This window comes from Phyllobates terribilis, unplaced genomic scaffold (genome assembly GCF_046119375.1).
Source record: "Phyllobates terribilis strain yellow unplaced genomic scaffold, ASM4611937v1 Scaffold_2__4_contigs__length_985480577, whole genome shotgun sequence".
Classification (NCBI taxonomy): Eukaryota; Metazoa; Chordata; class Amphibia; order Anura; family Dendrobatidae; genus Phyllobates; species Phyllobates terribilis.
The window spans coordinates 341,258,005-341,276,961 of NW_027362762.1; positions in this window are offsets into that span (position 1 = coordinate 341,258,005).

The following is an 18,957-nucleotide window of genomic DNA, read 5'->3' on the forward strand; positions in this document are numbered from 1 at the left end:
ATTTTGACAAGTGATCCTGACAAGTGATTTTGACAAGTGACTTTTACAACTGTGATAATAATTTAAAAAAAAATTGTCACTGTTCGCTGATGGGACTTGAACCCAAAAATCTATGTCTAGAAGCCAGTGCACTAACCACTGAGCTATATATTCAGTGGTGAGTTCTATTTCTACATCATCCTCTAAAACTACAGTATCAGAGTTCAAATCCCGATAGGAATAAGAATGTTTTTTGTTTTTTTAATTATGCCTATTTAGCATACAAACTACAGGGGTGTTTTACTTTTAATATCTGACATTCTGATTGTCATCCTGATGTGTTAAGAGTTTCAGACACGCCATTTATTTGCATGGTAAATTACATAGCCAAAGTAAATTGGGAGGCAATAATTTACTACATATCTATTTACCATGCAAATAGACAGCGTGTCTGAAACTCTTAACTAGTGTTGAGCATTCCAATACTGAAATATCGAGTATCGACCGATATTCACGGTATCGGAGTTCCGATACTGAGTTCCGATACTTTTAGAACATCGAATACCGGAATCGGAAGTTCCCATAATGCAATGAGCCAGTTTTATTTTATTCAGCCAATGAGGATCCTAAGAAGTGTGGGCACATCCTGTTAGGCATGTTAATTAATGGCATGGCTGTGATTGGCTGCTGAAATGATGTCATGATGCACTATAAAAGCCGCCGCCGCCATTTTGGGTTCACTCTGCTGTGAATTCAGTTAGGGACAGGACGCTGCTGTTCTGAGGGACAGTTTTAGCTACCTATTTGGTTTATTGTGCTTTACCCAGGCTACTTTATAAAGCTTTCTTTTGCCTTGCAGCGCTAGTGCACAGTTATCTGCACTGTTCACGGCTGTCTGCGAGGTCTCTGTGTGTGAGTGCAGCTCATGCTGTAGTGTGTGCTGCCGCCACGTCTGGTTGTAGTCCGCTCAGCATGCGTCACTGCCTCATACATTGTGCTTTTTTGCATTAGTGCTGCTCATTTTTCCTGATTTCTCCTATTAGTGTGGTTCCATCCGTATCCAGATAGATTGCTTCCAAACACACTATATAGGAGTAGATAAAGAAGCTTTCTTTTGCCTTGCAGCACTAGTGCACAGTTCTTTGCACTGTTCACGACTGTCTGCGAGGTCTCTGTGTGTGAGTGCAGCTCACGCTGTAGTGTGTTGTGCAGCCACGTCCGGTTGTAGTCCGCTCAGCGTGCGTCACTGCCTCATACATTGTGCTTTTTTGCATTAGTGCTGCTCATTTTTCCTGATTTCTCCTATTAGTGTGGTTCCAACCGTATCCAGCTAGATTGCTTCCAAACACACTATATAGGAGTAGATAGAGGAGCCTGTCTGCAGCCTTGTGCCCTGCAGCCCCAGCCAGATTAGTATTAGCCTATTTTTTGTAGCCTCATCTATTGCATTGTAGATTACCTTCCTGCATTGTAATAGCTGCAAAAAGTTTGTGATACTATCGGTTTTACATCTTTGGGCACATCCAGTGTCTTTTTGTGAAAAAAAAAACTCTAAATAAAGTTCACCAAACACTCCACTTTACAGTTGTGTAGGCCACATTAGCTCATATTAAAGTCTAGTCCACACTTTATAAAATTAGTGTTTCTTATACCTGTTAGCAGCTGTTCAGGAATAAGCACACTAAGCCCTTAGTACTTTTTTGCCTATCTTTATCAGTCTACCAAGATGAAGAAGGCAGGGAGTAAGGCATGTGGTCGTGGTCGTGGGCGTGGGCGTGGAGTTTCTGCAGGGAGAGGATGTGGGGATTCTGTGCCTACAGGGAGAGGACGTGAGGATTCTGTGCCTGCTGCGGGCACCAGTGACTCAGCATCCCCCAGTTTTACCAGGAAACAGTCCTTTATGCGCAGCTTTGTAGGAGCTCACCATACCCCACTGTTGCGGGAGGACCAAATTGAAGCCGTAGTCGGATGGATGGCAGCAAACGCATCGACTTCAATTAGTTCCAGATCCTTTCAGGTCCTGAGCACTGAAGAGCACCCATCTGTCTCTTCGCCACCTGCCAAATAGCCCAAGCAGTCAGAGAGCCCTGGACAGGAGCCATCTCTACTTCTGTTCTCTGAATCTCTTGGCTTGGAAAGAGGGGGCCAGCCAAGCAGAATTCTAGAATTTGAAGAAGAGGTAGTATGCAGTGATGCGCAACCGCTTTGTCTCTCTGAATCTGAAGAGGCGGGTGGGCCAGTGCCTATGGTCAGCACACCTCAGTACGCATCTGATGATGAGACTCAGGTGCCACTTTCTGGTGCGCACTGTGCTCTCGAGACTTCCCAGGAGAAGCAGTTGTTTGAAGAGGGTAGTCTAGATGATGAGGTCCTTGACCCATCATGGCGTGAGGTACAGGAAGGTGGTGGGAGCAGCTCTGAGGAAGAGATTCCCTGAACGGCCCAAAAAGGAGGGAGAGGGAGGGGGCAGACTTGGTTGCCTGTAGCCTCCACTTTGGCACCCATTAGGAGCATGCCTCTTCCAAAACCCAAAACGGGCGCTCCCAAGACTTGCAGTGCCTGGTCCTATTTTGACACAGTTGCAGATGACATTTGCTTTGTCAAATGCAAGCTGTGTAATCAGAAAGTGAAAAGAGGGAAAAGTGGCAGCAACCTCAATACCACAAATATGTGGAAACATGTACAGACCAAGCACATGGTGGAGTTACAAAGACACACTGAAGACCTAGGCCAACTTACAGCGCCACCTACCACCTCTTCAGCTCGTGTTGTAGCCTCTTCCTCCAGCTCACACACAGCTGGTTCGGCTTCCTCACAGGATCGCCATGGAAGAACCTCTGGCACTGTTGTACAGAGACACAGTGTCATTCAACCCACAGCACCATGTTCCCTGTCATCCTCACACTCCCAGGCCAGTCTACAGCCATCGTTAGCACAGGCATGGGAGAAAAGGCGCCCATACTCGGCACACCACCCCCGAGCACAGGCTCTGAATGCTGGCATTTCAAAACTACTGGCCCTTGAAATGCTATCATTCAGGCTGGTGGAGACTGACACCTTCCGTAACTTGATGGCATTGGACGTCCCACAATACAACGTGCCCAGCTGCTTTTATTTCAGCAGGCAAGCCGTCCCTGCCCTGCAACAGCATGTGGAGGGAAAAATTAAACATGCGCTACAAAACGCTGTCAGCAAAGTCCACCTGACCACCGATGCGTGGACAAGTAAGCATGGACAGGGACGATACCTTTCCCTCACTGCCCATTGGGTAAATGTTGTGGAGCCGGGTACAGATCTTGAGAGTGGCGCTGTACATGTTCTGCCAACTCCAAGGATTGCAGGAATCCAGTCTGTACACATTGACTCCTCTTCATACTCCAGTTCCTCTGAATCAGCGCTGCAGGAGCCGTCACGGTCTACCTCCACATCGACCTGTAAACAGTTACCTGTTACGACCGATATGAGCACAGCCATGGCCAAACGTCAACAGGCCGTATTGAAATAAATTTATTTGGGGAATCGAAGCCACACAGCGCAGGAGGTCTGGAATGCCATCAAGCAGCAGAGCGACGTGTGGTTTGTGCCAGCAAATCTCCAGCCAGGCATGGTAGTGTGTGACAATGGCCGAAATCTGGTGGCAGCTCTGGGCCTAGGCAACCTCACTCACATCCCATGTCTGGCACATGTGCTCAACTTGGTCGTGCAGAGTTTTTTGAGGGACTATCCGGATCTTGATGCACTGCTGCACAAGGTCCGCATAGATTGCGCTCACTTGCGGCGTTTCAGCATCGCAAGATCGCGCATTGCAGCTCTGCAGCGCCGATTATGCCTTCCGGAACATCGCATCATATGTGACCTACCCACCAGGTGGAATTCAACGTTACATATGTTGAAGAGGTTGTGTGAGCAGCAGGCAGCAGTAATGGAGTACCAGCTGCAGCAGGCGCAAACACCACTGAGTGGGCCTCTATGAAGGACATCTGCCATGTTTTGCGTGCCTTTGATTATTCCACGTGGATGGCGAGTGCAGATGATGCACTAGTCAGCATGACTATCCCCCTTATCTGCCTGCTTGAAAAAACACTGCAAGCAAGCAAGCATTAAGGGAGGAGGTTTTGGAAGAGGTGGAGGATGAGGAGTCACAAATTCCATCTGCTTCTGTACAGTCTGCGGAACATGGTTCCTCACAAAGGCCTAGGCAGGGGAAAGTTTGTGAGGAGGATGAAGAGGAGTCAATGGAGGAGGAAGACATCTGTCCAGAGGAGGGAGGTACACAATGCTCTAGTAGTCAGTATCTAGAGCGAGGGTGGGGTGATGCAGAGCAGGCAGAGATCACGTCTCAAGCAGGTGACAGCTTTTCTTGGCCAGTTGGCAGTCTGCAGCACATGGTTGATTTCATGCTGCAGTGCCTGAGAAACGACCGCTGCATCGCCCACATTTTCAACACGGCTGATTATTGGGTGTCAACCTTCCTAGATCCTCGCTACTGGGACAACTTACAAAGCCTCATAACACCGTTGAACCGGGAGCGTAAAATGCGGGAGCACCAAGACACACTGGTGCATTCCATCATGTTCTCCATTCCACCCGAGACCAGTGGTGCTAGTGCTTTACAAAGCAGCTCAGTGCGTCGAGGCAGTGGAGGAAGCTCTGCACAAAGAGGGAGCAGAAGCAGCGCCTCAGCACAAGGCAAGACCAGTATGGCCCAAATGTGGCAAAGTTTTGTGTCCCCGCCACAAATGTCTACATCATCACAGACGGCTCCAGTCAGCAGGAGCCAACGTTTCCATCAGATGGTGACAGACTACATGTCTTGCCCTGTCAGTGTATTCCCAGACGGCTCTTCCCCCTTCAAGTTTTGGGTCTCTAAGCTGGATACATGGCCAGACCTTAGCCAGTATGCATTGGAGGTGCTAGCTTGCCCTGCTGCTAGTGTATTATCGGAACACGTCTTTAGTGCCGCAGGTGGTGTACTAACAGACCGTCGCATCCGACTATCCTCCGATAATGTTGACCGGCTTACTTTTCTGAAAATGAACAAGTTGGTTGGCAACAGTATCCAGGTCTCCTGTTGTGTTCATGATTCTACCACCTGAACTGTAATCCCTGGGCTCCAACACCGCCAGTTGCTGCTCAGAAGTGCCGTCTGTACAGTCAACACTTGCTCCAATGTTATTGGGGTTCAGTAACGTCAGCTGTTCCCTTGCTGTGTGTCCGGCAATTTCTCCTGCTCTGTCCACATTCACACTACTACTGATTTTAAACGGGCTCCAATTAGGCCTCTGGCTCCTCTCTGTTTTCACTATTTACCCTGGGCTCCAACACCGCCAGTTGCTGCTCAGAAGTGCCGTCTGCACAGTCAACACTAGCTCCAGTGTTATTGGGATTCAGTAACGTCAGCTGTTCCCCTGCTGTGTGTCCGGCAATTTCTCCTTCTCTGTCCACTTTCACACTACTACTGATTTTAAACTTGCTCCAATTAGGCCTCTGGCTCCACTCTGTTTTTAGTATTTACCCTGGGTTCCAGCACCGCCAGCTGTTTCCCGGCAGTGTCTTTGGCGCGGGTACTCCCTCCTGCCCAGCCTGGTTCCAGCACGCCAGCTGTTTCCGGGTAGTTTCAACATCACTTTGCCTCAAATATGTTGTCCTGTCGTGTTGCGGTCGGATTAGCCGACTCTATGGTGCCTGCAGTTTAGGTGACTCCTATGTGGGCTGCGGGATCTGGCAATGAAGGCTGGTTCCATAGTGCCAATAGGACAAGCACCCCCTGTAGGACTGTGGGTTTCGGTAACTCCGGCTGTCTCGCGGCCTTGCAACTTTTTTTTTCATGTGTACCTTCTGCTACCCATCCGGGTTCCAGTACCGTCAGCTGGTTCTCGGCAGTGCCTTTGGCTTAGGTGCCTCCTTCTCGGTATCCGAGTTCCACCAACGTCTGCTGGTCCTTGGTAGTGTTTTCTAGCACAGGTACCTCCTGCTTAGTAACCGGGTTCCAGTACCATCAGCTGGTCCTTGGTATTTCCATTGGCTCTTGTACCTTCTGCTACCCATCTGGGTTCCAGCACCGCCAGCTGTTTCCTGGCAGTGTCTTTGGCGCGGGTACTCCCTCCTGCCCAGCCTGGTTTCAGCACACCAGCTGTTTCCGGGTAGTGTCAACGTCACTTTGCCTCCAATACGTTGTCCTGTCGTGTTGCGGTCGGGTTAGCCGACTCTATGGTGCCTGCAGTTTAGGTGACTCCTATGTGGACTGCGGGATCTGGCAATGAAGGCTGGTTCCATAGTGCCAATAGGACAAGCACCCCCTGTAGGACTGTGGGTTTCGGTAACTCCGGCCGGCTCGTGGCCTTGCAACTATTTTTTTCATGTGTACCTTTTGCTACCCATCCGGGTTCCAGTACCGTCAGCTGCTTCTCAGCAGTGCCTTTGGATTAGGTGCCTCCTTCTCAGTATCCGAGTTCCACCAACGTCTGCTGGTCCTTGGTAGTGCTTTGTAGCACAGGTACCTCCTGCTTAGTAACCGGGTTCCAGTACCATCAGCTGGTCCTCGGTAGTTCCATTGGCTCTTGTACCTTCTGCTACCCATCCGGGTTCCAGCACCGCCAGCTGTTTCCCGGCAGTGTCTTTGGCGCGGGTACTCCCTTCTGCCCAGCCTGATTCCAGCACGCCAGCTGTTTCCGGGAAGTGTCAACGTCACTTTGCCTCCAATACATTGTCCTGTCATGTTGCGGTCGGGTTAGCTGACTCTATGGTGCCTGCAGTTTAGGTGACTCCTATGTGGGCTGCGGGATCTCGCAATGAAGGCTGGTTCCATAGTGCCAATAGGACAAGCACCCCCTGTAGGACTGTGGGTTTTGGTAACTCCGGCCGGCTTGCGGCCTTGCAGCTTTTTTTTTCATGTGTACCCATCCGGGTTCCAGTACCATCAGCTGGTTCTCGGCAGGGCCTTTGGCTTTGGTGCCTCCTTCTCGATATTCGAGTTCCACCAACGTCTGCTGGTCCTTGGTAGTGCTTTCTAGCACAGGTACCTCCTGCTTAGTAACCGGGTTCCAGTACCATCAGCTGGTCCTCGGTAGTTTCATTGACTCTTGTACCTTCTGCTACCCATCCGGGTTTCAGTACAGTCAGCTGGTTCTCGGCAGTGCCTTTGGCTTAGGTGCCTTCTTCTCGGTATCCAAGTTCCACCAACGTCTGCTGGTCTTTGGTAGTGCTTTCTAGCACAGGTACCTCCTGCTTAGTAACCGGGTTCCAGTACCATCAGCTGGTCCTCGGTTGTTCCATTGGCTCTTGTACCTTCTGCTACCCATCCGGGTTCCAGTACCGTCAGCTGGTTCTCGACAGTTCCTCAGCCTTCTTGTACCTTCTGCTACATTTCCAAGTTGAAGCTTTTTGAAATGTTTTTTGGTAATCACTCTGGATCTCCCTGATGACGACCCTGAAGACGACGACCCTGAAGACCACCCCAAAGAAGACGAGGACCCCAAAGATGACGACCCTGAAGACGACGACCCTGAAGACCACCCCGAAGAAGACGAGGACCCCGAAGACGATGACCCTGAAGACGACGACCCTGAAGACCACCCCGAAGAAGACGAGGACCCCGAAGACGACGACCCTGAAGACGACGACCCTGAAGACCACCCTGAAGAAGACGACCCTGAAGACGACGACCCTGAAGACCACCCCGAAGAAGGCAAGGACCCCAAAGACGACGACCCTGAAGACGATGACCCTGAAGACCACCCCGAAAAGACAAGGACCCCGAAGACGATGACCCCGAAGACGAAGACCCTGAAGACGACGACCCTGAAGACCACCCCAAAGAAGATGACCCTGAAGAAGATGACCAAGAGGACAAAGAACAAGAAGACAACCACCAAGATACAGAAGAACAAGAGACAGAAGACCAAGAAGCAGAAGAACAAAAAGCTGCAGAACAAAAAGCAGAAGAACATTAAGCATAAGACTAAAAATCAGAGCAAAAGATATTATCTAAATTATAAGCAGAAGAAGACTAAGCAGTGTATGGGTGTGAGTCCGTTCCTCCTCGTGGTGCCCCTGGAAAAAACCTGCTGCTGCAGGCCAAACTGAACGCGGACACATCCTGTTGTAAATCTTTTGTGACAGGCAGAACGGAAGGTGTAATCTTCAAACTTTTATAGATAACAACTACAGGAATGCCTGTCACAAATAAGAATATGATGAAGAAGAAGAATATGAAGAAGATGAAGAAGTAGAATATGAAGAAGAATAATAGTTGAATAAGAAGAATATGAAGAATTTAAAAAAAAAGAATAATAGGAAGAAGGTGAAGAAGAAGTTGATGAAAAAGATGCTGCTGCTGAGGATGATGAAGGAGAAAGTGTGGGAGAAGTAAAAAAGAAGGTGAAGAGCATGGAAGTAGTGAAACATAAATATCTAACCAAATATAAAAAAGCTTAACATAGTCAATATCTTTGTAACTCCAAACGTCTTTAAAAAAAAATTAATTCCTGCTATTCCATTTGATTGGGCTAAACCTCTATACCTTTAATGTCTCCTCCACCACCCTCAATACATTCTACATTATTCTTAGTTGTTTTCCTTCATGTAGAATTAACCTACAAGGAAAGAAAGGGTTTATTTTCATTCCGATATTTGTGTCCCATTGACTTGCATTGGTTTCCGGTATCGGAATCGGCGATATCCGATAATTTTTGGGTATCGGTCCGATCCAATGTGATCTGATATTTCCCGATATCGGAAGGTATCGCTCAACACTACTCTTAACACATCAGGACGACAATCAGAATATCAGATATTAAAAGTAAAACACCCTGGTAGTTTGTGTGCTAAATAGGCATAATTAAAACAAAAAAACATTCTTATTCCTGTGGGGATTTGAACTCTGATACTGTAGCCTTACCATTGCGCTATCCAGTCAAGTGACAGCAACTTACAGATTTTCTTGTCTTATGAGATCAACCATGAAAATACTCAGGGTGAATAAAAGTTATTGTGATTCTGATTCTGATGTTTGAAGAAAGTCACACATCAGACTCACATCACACATCAAAATCTAACATCATTTGAATTTGGCTTGCTTGCAGTCTGTGCATAAGTCCCAATGAGTTTCAATCAGGTTTGCACTGAAAATCACATAACCAAATAGAACCCTCAGGACTTTACAACAGAGTATATACCTCAGTGGTTAGTGCACTGGCTTCTGGACATAGAATTTGGGTTCAAGTCCCATCAGCAAACAGTGACTTTTTTTATTATTATTACAGTTGTAAAAGTCACTTGTCAAAATCACTTGTCAGAATCAGTTCTCAGACAGGGTATTAAGACTCAAAGTGACATCATTCTGATGTTTGAAATTGATATCTGATCATGTCCTAAAATGGACACTGTATCCCCGATTCAATTTCTGCAGTGTTTCATAGCATAAATATGGCACAGTGTATTATAATATGGTACCATTATTGGAACATGTTGGGCTGTTCTAGACATGTATCATACAGAATGGTAAAGTCAGCCATTCTTCTTCATAAAACATAAGCATGAATTTTTAAGTCTTTCACCTTTTTTCTTTATCTTTTAACCATAGAGGACTGTATGCATTGTACATTACATAAAACTATTTTACAAATTGCCGCATTCCATTATATTTGCAAAATGTCGATTTTTTAAAATGTTTTTTTATTTGCTTATTTTACATAAAATAAAACACATCCATGCAAAACTACAACAGACTGGTCCTATACTTTGCATAATTATTTTGTTTAATGATCTGGGGCTGTCTCCTTTGTGAGTACACTGGAAAGCAGCCTATCACATATTCCATTCTTTTCAATGAGATATTTTGGAGCAAGGGGCAAGAGACTCCTCTGCATATTAAACATTGATTTTTTTTTACTAAAACAACAGACAATACAGATGATTCCTAAACAACACAGAATCTAATCGGCAAATAGTTGGAGATGCATGGGTTTAATGCCGGCTGGCGTTATTCAATGTTCCTTTAACAGTAGTAATTACTCCTACTCCTCACATAACAGAGGAATCAGTGACTTTAAAAGATTTACGGTTGACAAAATATGGTACTGCTTTAAATGATTCAAAATGGGTACATCAGGAAATGATTAGGGCTGCAAAGGTTTCAGCTGCACCTGTGCCCTAATTTCTGAAGGAACCATTAATTCTTCTACTGCAAAGGAGAACTGCAGTGATATAAATGGTTCATAACGGCTGGGTGTCATGGCATTGATTTTTCAACAGTGCCCAGGAAATACAAGTTGGATCTCCGTATACAGAAATAAGGTATTACCGTACAAGGGAATGTGCTCACGCGGCGGATATTTCTGCAGCTAAAACGTGTCTCTTGGCAGGAAAAATGCTGCATAAAAAATGCTAATTTTTTATTAGTTTTTGATACTTTTTTCTTCAGTCATTACAATGTATGAAAAACGCTGAAAGAATTGACATGCTGCAGATATGAAAGTGCTTCAAATCTGCAAGGAAAATGTAAGTGTGGCACCCCAGGGGTCCGGTTGCCACAGTGGCATTGCCTCCCTCAAAAGAGGTAATGCCATGCCTGGAAGCAAGCAAGGATCCCCTAGTCAGGGATACTAACCATGCAACACTTTCCTGGCTCCAGACCAGCAAGGGGAGTCCCCTCTCCTTGGCAACTGGGATCTGGGGGCGGGGTTAGTTAGTCAGTGTCAGGAGTTGAGTTTAGGACGTCGAGGAGACAAGAGTTAGGGACTGGAGCTGAGGTAGCTCGTCCTAGCTAGAGAAATACAGAGGACCGGACATCGGAGTCCGAGGCTGTGGGGCACTGAAGGCCCAGCAGCAGATACCGTAGGGCAGGAGATTGAAGGTCTCCTGGCCCCATCAGACACCCGGAGGCTCAGCAGCACAGAGGGACCAGCACCGCTACGTGGAAGCAACGCATGAGTAAGGCCCGAGCTGCAAGCCATACGGGTGAGCACAGAACGTTACACTCAGGGACGTGGGCTATAGCACAGCTACAAGCAGCAAAGCCAAAGAGTATAGTGAGAAGGGGAGGCCTACAACTTCACCTGGCAAGGAGGACTCTATGTTTGCTTCCAGGCTGACCGGACTCTTACCTCTAGCCAGTACCCCAATCCAGGCTTGCCTAATTGTCATCAGTAGAGATGAGCGTTGTTCTACTCAAACTGTTCGCCAATCTCAAATTCGAGCTGTTTTGGGCGGTGTTCGAGCCGTTCGGCGAACACGAACGATTTGAGAAAAATTTGGCTGTTCGAGGTTATGTTCGATAACTGTTCGTGCACCAAAATCATAACTGGATTTTTTCTCAGTAATGATGAAAATTAATGTTAATACGCAGTTTGAGTGTACAGCGGGGTGGGGGGAGGGGCAGGGGATGGATCTCTGCAGGAATAATGAAGAACTCCATTTTTTTTTCTCTTTCCCGCATTTACAGTGGGGAGGTGCAATCTGTCAGCCTATCAGCAGCGCACACACGGAGCGAAGTGCTTTTTTTCACACAAGCAAGGGCATGTGTCATTGGCAGTGTATGTCACATGTCCTTGCCCTATAAGACCCAGCCATTTTCCCTGTCGCCACCATTTTCTCACTGCTGCAGCTGCGTGTTAGACGGCACCGCTGTTGCTGTGTGCGCTATACCTTGTTAATTTCAAGCCAATTTTCGCACAAATCTACAGATAGCTTGGGAGTAGGGAATAGTTGTGATTGCAGTCCTTTTAAGGACTAGGTTACAGCATTTCCTACGACTTTTATCAGGCAGGTCTGTGCTCTTAAATAGATAGATTGTGGGAGTAAAGACTAATTGTAATTGCAGTCCTTTTCAGGACTAGGTTACATCAGTTCCTATCAGTTTTTGCCAGGCAGGTCTGTGCCAGTGCTGTGCAAGTTTTTTTCACAGCATTTGGCTGAATCTAGCAAAGCTAATCCTTTTTGGCCTATTGCAGAGTGTGTTAGTCAGTGGAGCAGCCTATCTGTGTTGCAAGACATACCACCTGTGTATAGAATACCAATTTTTTTACTGCACCTAGTGAAGTAAAATCTTTTGGGCATAGCATCATTCCATTAGTCCATCTATACTGACCTCCATCAGGTTGCAAATTGAATATAATTTTTTTCTGCATCTAGCTCTGAAAAAATATTTGGGCTTCTAGCAGTGTGTGGGACTTGTTCTATTAGTCCATCTATATGACCTCCATCAGGTTGCAAACTGAATATAATTTTTTTCTGCATCTAGCTCTGAAAAAATATTTGGCCTTCTAGCAGTGTGTGGGACTTGTTCTATTAGTCCATATATACTGACCTCCATCACGTTGCAAATTCAAAATAATTTTTTGTCTGCATCTAGCTCTGAAAAAAATATTTGGCCTTCTAGCAGTGTGTGGGACTTTCTCTATTAGTCCATCTATACTGACCTCCATCAGGCTGCAAATTCAAAATAATTTTTATCTGCATCTACCTCTGAAAAAATATTTGGCCTTCTAGCTGTGTGTGGGACTTGTTCTATTAGTCCATCTATACTGACCTCCATCAGGTTGCAAACTGAATATAATTTTTTTCTGCATCTAGCTCTGAAAAAATATTGGACTTCTAGCAGTGTGTGGAACTTTCTCTATTAGTCCATCTATACTGACCTCCATCAGGTTGCAAATTAAAAATAATTTATATCTGCATCTAGCTCTGAAAAAATATTTGGCCTTCTAGCAGTGTGTGGGACTTTCTCTATTAGTCCATCTATACTGACCTCCATCAGGTTGCAAATTAAAAATAATTTTTTGTCTGCATCTAGCTCTGAAAAAATATTTGGCCTTCTAGCAGTGTGTGGGACTTTCTCTATTAGTCCATCTAAACTGACCTCCATCAGGCTGCAAATTAAAAATAATTTTTATCTGCATCTACCTCTGAAAAAATATTTGGCCTTCTAGCAGTGTGTGGGACTTGTTCTATTAGTCCATCTATACTGACCTCCATCAGGTTGCAAATTGAATATAATTTTTTTCTGCATCTACTTCTGAAAAAATGTTTGGGCTTCTATCAGTGTGTGGGACTTGGTCTATTAGTCCATCTATACTGATCTCCATCAGGTTGCAAATTAAAATAATTTTTATCTGCATCTAGCTCTGAAAAAATATTTGGGCTTCTAGCTGTGTGTGGGACTTGTTCTATTAGTCCATCTATACTGACCTCCATCAGGTTGCAAACTGAATATAAGTTTTTTCTGCATCTAGCTCTGAAAAAATATTTGGCCTTCTAGCAGTGTGTGGGACTTTCTCTATTAGTCCATCTATACTGACCTCCATCAGGTTGCAAATTAAAAATAATTTATATCTGCATCTAGCTCTGAAAAAATATTTGGCCTTCTAGCAGTGTGTGGGACTTTCTCTATTAGTCCATCTATACTGACCTCCATCAGGTTGCAAATTAAAAATAATTTTTTGGCTGCATCTAGCTCTGAAAAAAATATTTGGCCTTCTAGCAGTGTGTGGGACTTTCTCTATTAGTCCATCTATACTGACCTCCATCAGGCTGCAAATTAAAAATAATTTTTATCTGCATCTACCTCTGAAAAAATATTTGGCCTTCTAGCAGTGTGTGGGACTTGTTCTATTAGTCCATCTATACTGACCTCCATCAGGTTGCAAATTGAATATCATTTTTTTCTGCATCTACTTCTGAAAAAATGTTTGGGCTTCTAGCAGTGTGTGGGACTTGGTCTATTAGTCCATCTATACTGATCTCCATCAGGTTGCAAATTAAAAATAATTTTTATCTGCATCTAGCTCTGAAAAAATATTTGGCCTTCTAGCAGTGTGTGTGACTTGTTCTATTAGTCCATCTATACTGACCTCCATCAGTTTGCAAATTGAATATCATTTTTTTCTGCATCTACTTCTGAAAAAATGTTTGGGCTTCTAGCAGTGTGTGGGACTTGGTCTATTAGTCCATCTATACTGATCTCCATCAGGTTGCAAATTAAAAATAATTTTTATCTGCATCTAGCTCTGAAAAAATATTTGGGCTTCTAGCTGTGTGTGGGACTTGTTCTATTAGTCCATCTATACTGACCTCCATCAGGTTGCAAACTGAATATCATTTTTTTCTGCATCTACATCAGAAAAAAAATTTGGGCTTCTAGCAGTGTGTGGGACTTGTTCTATTAGTCCATCTATACTGACCTCCATCAGGTTGCAAATTGAATATCATTTTTTTCTGCATCTACTTCTGAAAAAATATTTGGGCTTCTAGCAGTGTGTGGGACTTGGTCTATTAGTCCATCTACACTGACCTCCATCAGGTTGCAAATTAAAAATAATTTTTATCTGCATCTAGCTCTGAAAAAATATTTGGGCTTCTAGCAGTGTGTGGGACTTGGTCTATTAGTCCATCTATACTGATCTCCATCAGGTTGCAAATTAAAAATAATTTTTATCTGCATCTACCTCTGAAAAAGTATTTGGGCTTCTAGCAGTGTGTGGGACTTGGTCTATTAGTCCATCTATACTGACCTCCATCAGGTTGCAAATTGAATATCATTTTTTTCTGCATCTAGCTCTGAAAAAATATTTGGGCTTCTAGCAGTGTGTGGGACTTGTTCTATTAGTCCATCTATATTAACCTACACCAGGTTGCAAATTCAATATAATTTTATTCTGCATCTAGCTCTGAAAAAATATTTGGGCTTCTAGCTGTGTGTGGGACTTGTTCTATTAGTCCATCTATACTGACCTCCATCAGGTTGCAAACTGAATATCATTTTTTTCTGCATCTACCTCATAAAAAAAATTTGGGCTTCTAGCAGTGTGTGGGACTTGTTCTATTAGTCCATCTATACTGACCTCCATCAGGTTGCAAATTGAATATAATTTTTTTCTGCATCTACTTCTTAAAAAATATTTGGGCTTCTAGCAGTGTGTGGGACTTGGTCTATTAGTCCATCTACACTGACCTCCATCAGGTTGCAAATTAAAAATAATTTTTATCTGCATCTAGCTCTGAAAAAATATTTGGGCTTCTAGCAGTGTGTGGTACTTGGTCTATTAGTCCATCTATACTGATCTCCATCAGGTTGCAAATTAAAAATAATTTTTATCTGCATCTAGCTCTGAAAAAGTATTTGGGCTTCTAGCAGTGTGTGGGACTTGGTCTATTAGTCCATCTATACTGACCTCCATCAGGTTGCAAATTGAATATCATTTTTTTCTGCATCTAGCGCTGAAAAAATATTTGGGCTTCTAGCAGTGTGTGGGACTTGTTCTATTAGTCCATCTATACTAACCTACACCAGGTTGCAAATTCAATATAATTTTATTCTGCATCTAGCTCTGAAAAAATATTTGGGCTTCAAGCAGTGTGTGGGACTTGTTCTATTAGTCCATCTATACTGACCTCCATCAGGTTGCAAATTGAATATAATTTTTTTCTGCATCTACTTCTGAAAAAATGTTTGGGCTTCTAGCAGTGTGTGGGACTAGGTCTATTAGTCCATCTATACTGATCTCCATCAGGTTGCAAATTAAAAATAATTTTTATCTGCATCTAGCTCTGAAAAAATATTTGGGCTTCTAGCTGTGTGTGGGACTTGTTCTATTAGTCCATCTACACTGACCACCATCAGGTTGCAAACTGAATATAATTTTTTTCTGCATCTACCTCAGAAAAAAAATTTGGGCTTCTAGCAGTGTGTGGGACTTGTTCTATTAGTCCATCTATACTGACCTCCATCAGGTTGCAAATTGAATATAATTTTTTTCTGCATCTACTTCTGAAAAAATATTTGGGCTTCTAGCAGTGTGTGGGACTTGGTCTATTAGTCCATCTACACTGACCTCCATCAGGTTGCAAATTAAAAATAATTTTTATCTGCATCTAGCTCTGAAAAAATATTTGGGCTTCTAGCAGTGTGTGGGACTTGTTCTATTAGTCCATCTATACTGACCTCCATCAGGTTGCAAATTGAATATCATTTTTTTCTGCATCTAGCTCTGAAAAAATATTTGGGCTTCTAGCAGTGAGTGGGACTTGTTCTATTAGTCCATCTATACTGACCTCCATCAGGCTGCAAATTGAATATAATTTTATTCTGCATCTAGCTCTGAAAAAATATTTGGGCTTCTAGCAGTGTGTGGGACTGGGTCTATTAGTTTATCTATACTGACCTCCATCAGGTTGCAAATTAAAAATAATTTTTATCTGCATCTAGCTCTGAAAAAATATTTGGGCTTCTAGCAGTGTGTGGGACTCATTGTATTAGGCCATCTATACCAAGCTCCACCAGCATAATTTTTAGCTGCATCTTGCCCTGAAAATAATTTTTCCCAATAGTGGTAGCAATAGAAATATGGGGCGCGAGCCTGGCTAACAAAAATATACGCTTCATAACACAAAACACCAGCCTAGCGCACTGCATTAATAAGATGGCATCATCGTCTCTCCCAGTGCTAGGCCTACAACGCAGGCTAGCATTCCTGTGCCTAAAACACAATGTATGGGTCCGCGCTAGCCACAATGCTGAGGGGTATAAAGCTGCTGCTAACGCTTTATAACAATTCAATTGGCAGATTTTCACAGAGCTCTTCCAAAATGCCCACCCATCGGGCAACAGTTGCCCACCCTCCCTATGGGATCTAGTGGCGAATAGTTGATGCCATTAATCAGAGTGTCAGTTGCCCCGTCAACGTGGCAAGCATACGGTAAGGCATGGGAAGAGTGGACACGACTAGTAGAGGGCAGACGGGTTGACCAATGTGAACAAGCCAGATCACAAGTCACCATAGAATTTCTCCACCAGCTAATGATGAGGGGCATATCAGGAGCGTCAGCGCAGCGGTGTCTGACCGGAGTAGCATTTCACTTCCAACTACTGAATTGGGGAGATGTGACAAAGATTCATCATCAGACAATCCATAAAAGGGTGGAAAAGGGGTCAGCCAAGTCAGGAATGTAGACGTCCCGTCCCGTGTCACTATATGATTTCTCACATCATATCCCTAACACCATTAACATGACACTCACAATTTGAAGCAACACTAATGTCTACTGCATTTGTGATCGCCTTCTTCGGGGCGCTATGTATCAGCGAATTAGTCCCTCAATCCAAAATTACCACCAGTGGAGGCTTATTACACCAGGACGTAGTCATAGCCAATAATGCAATACGTCTACGCATACACCAATCGAAAACGGTTCCAGCGGGCAGGGGTACTTGGGTACTTCTACAACTCACAAACGGTACACTGAGTCGGGTAACAATAGTAAAAACATATCTAACCATCAGATCACAAAGTAATTTCTTCCTATCACACATTGATGGAACGCCATTATCAAGATACCTGTTCCAAGCTAGATTTAATAAATGCATAACATCGGCAGGGAACCACCCCAAAGATTACGGGACACACTCATTCCGCATAGGTGCGGCCACGGAAGCAGCAAGAGCAGGACTGTCAGAAACGGAAGTTCAGAGGATAGGGAGATGGCGATCCACGTGTTTGGCGAGATACATAAGACCGGACTTGTTATCCTAACGTGGTTTGTTTCTTTTACAGGTGACGCTAAGCCAACATTGTGAGTGATAGGCCACTCGTATATATATTGGGCACAAAAAAGGGCGAAAGTCCACCCAGGCGGGAGGAAATTAGAGTTTCATAACACATATTTCAACTGGAGAGGTATTAGAGGCCTGCTATGGCCACAGGTACTAATGGAGGTAATCAAGGTAGGGAGAGAGGCAAGAGGTCCGGTCATCTTAGTTATACAGGCCGGGGGAAACAACCTAGGTCATCACAAGAGCGCATAACTAATGGCAATAATGAAACTAGACACTGAGCGCTTCAGAGAATTTTTCACAAAATTAGCTATAGTATGGTCAGAGATTGTGCCGATAGCGGTATGGCAAGGTGCGCGAGACATCACGGCCATCGAATGGACAAGGCGGGTAATAAATATTCGGATGGCAAAATTTAGAAGAGACAGAGGTGGTGTAGTGATACGACACCGACAACTGGAAGGAGATAAAGCAGGCCTCATACGGCCCGACGGTGTTCACTTAATAGATATTGCACTGGACATATTCCTGTCAGGACTCCAGGACGGAGTGGAACAAGCGTTAAGAGTGATGGGTGGGGGTCAGAGTCCTGCATACGAGTACGCTGGATCCTCCGTGGCCTGGAAATAGAAAGGACATGTTGGAGAGTTACACTTGTTGGCCAACTTGCCGGAGTGGGGACCCAGGGCATGCTGCAACAAGCTGAATTATTTTAGAAATAAAATGCCTTTCTAATGGAATGAGTATAAAGAGTTAATAAAGCTGTGACCGATCCTCACCCATCCAGTTGTAAGAGTTACATTATTGTATTGTCCATGAAAGGGGGGCGGTAGGGGGGCTGAGCGTCTGGGTTTGGTTGGGGGTCCCCACAGTCTGCCTAGGCTAGATTCATTTAAAAATTCTTATTAGATACACAGGCGGTGCAGCTTGCTTCGCAGCTGGGCTACTACGCCCAAAGTATTGCCTAGGCTAGATGCAGTTAAAAATTCTACGCTGACTAGCAGACACTGAAGATTTGGAGCAGACCTCTGAGAAAACAGCTCTTCAGACTCAACCATCTGTGTTACCCCAAGCCATAGTGTATGTAGTTTCTTACAGTTAAAAGGGGGGGGGGTGCGACCCAACCCACCTGGAATTGACGATGCCAACGTCACGTAAGACACAGCAAGGGGACTCCCAAAATTGTGGCACAGACACCACTTAACCCTAGAACGCATACCTGTGGCCTTGCAGGCCCGCCCAGTTAATTGTTTTCTATTTTCTGCAAGATTACTTTAGTTAGAATTTTGAAACTCTAGGTATTCTTCATGTATATAGTTGTTTGTCATTTGAGTTTGAGTTATTCCATGTTATTTGCACACGGGCCTAAAGGGCCCCAGGTATGTGAAAGTGTAGATTTTTATGGTCATGCGTTCTAGGGTTAAGTGGCA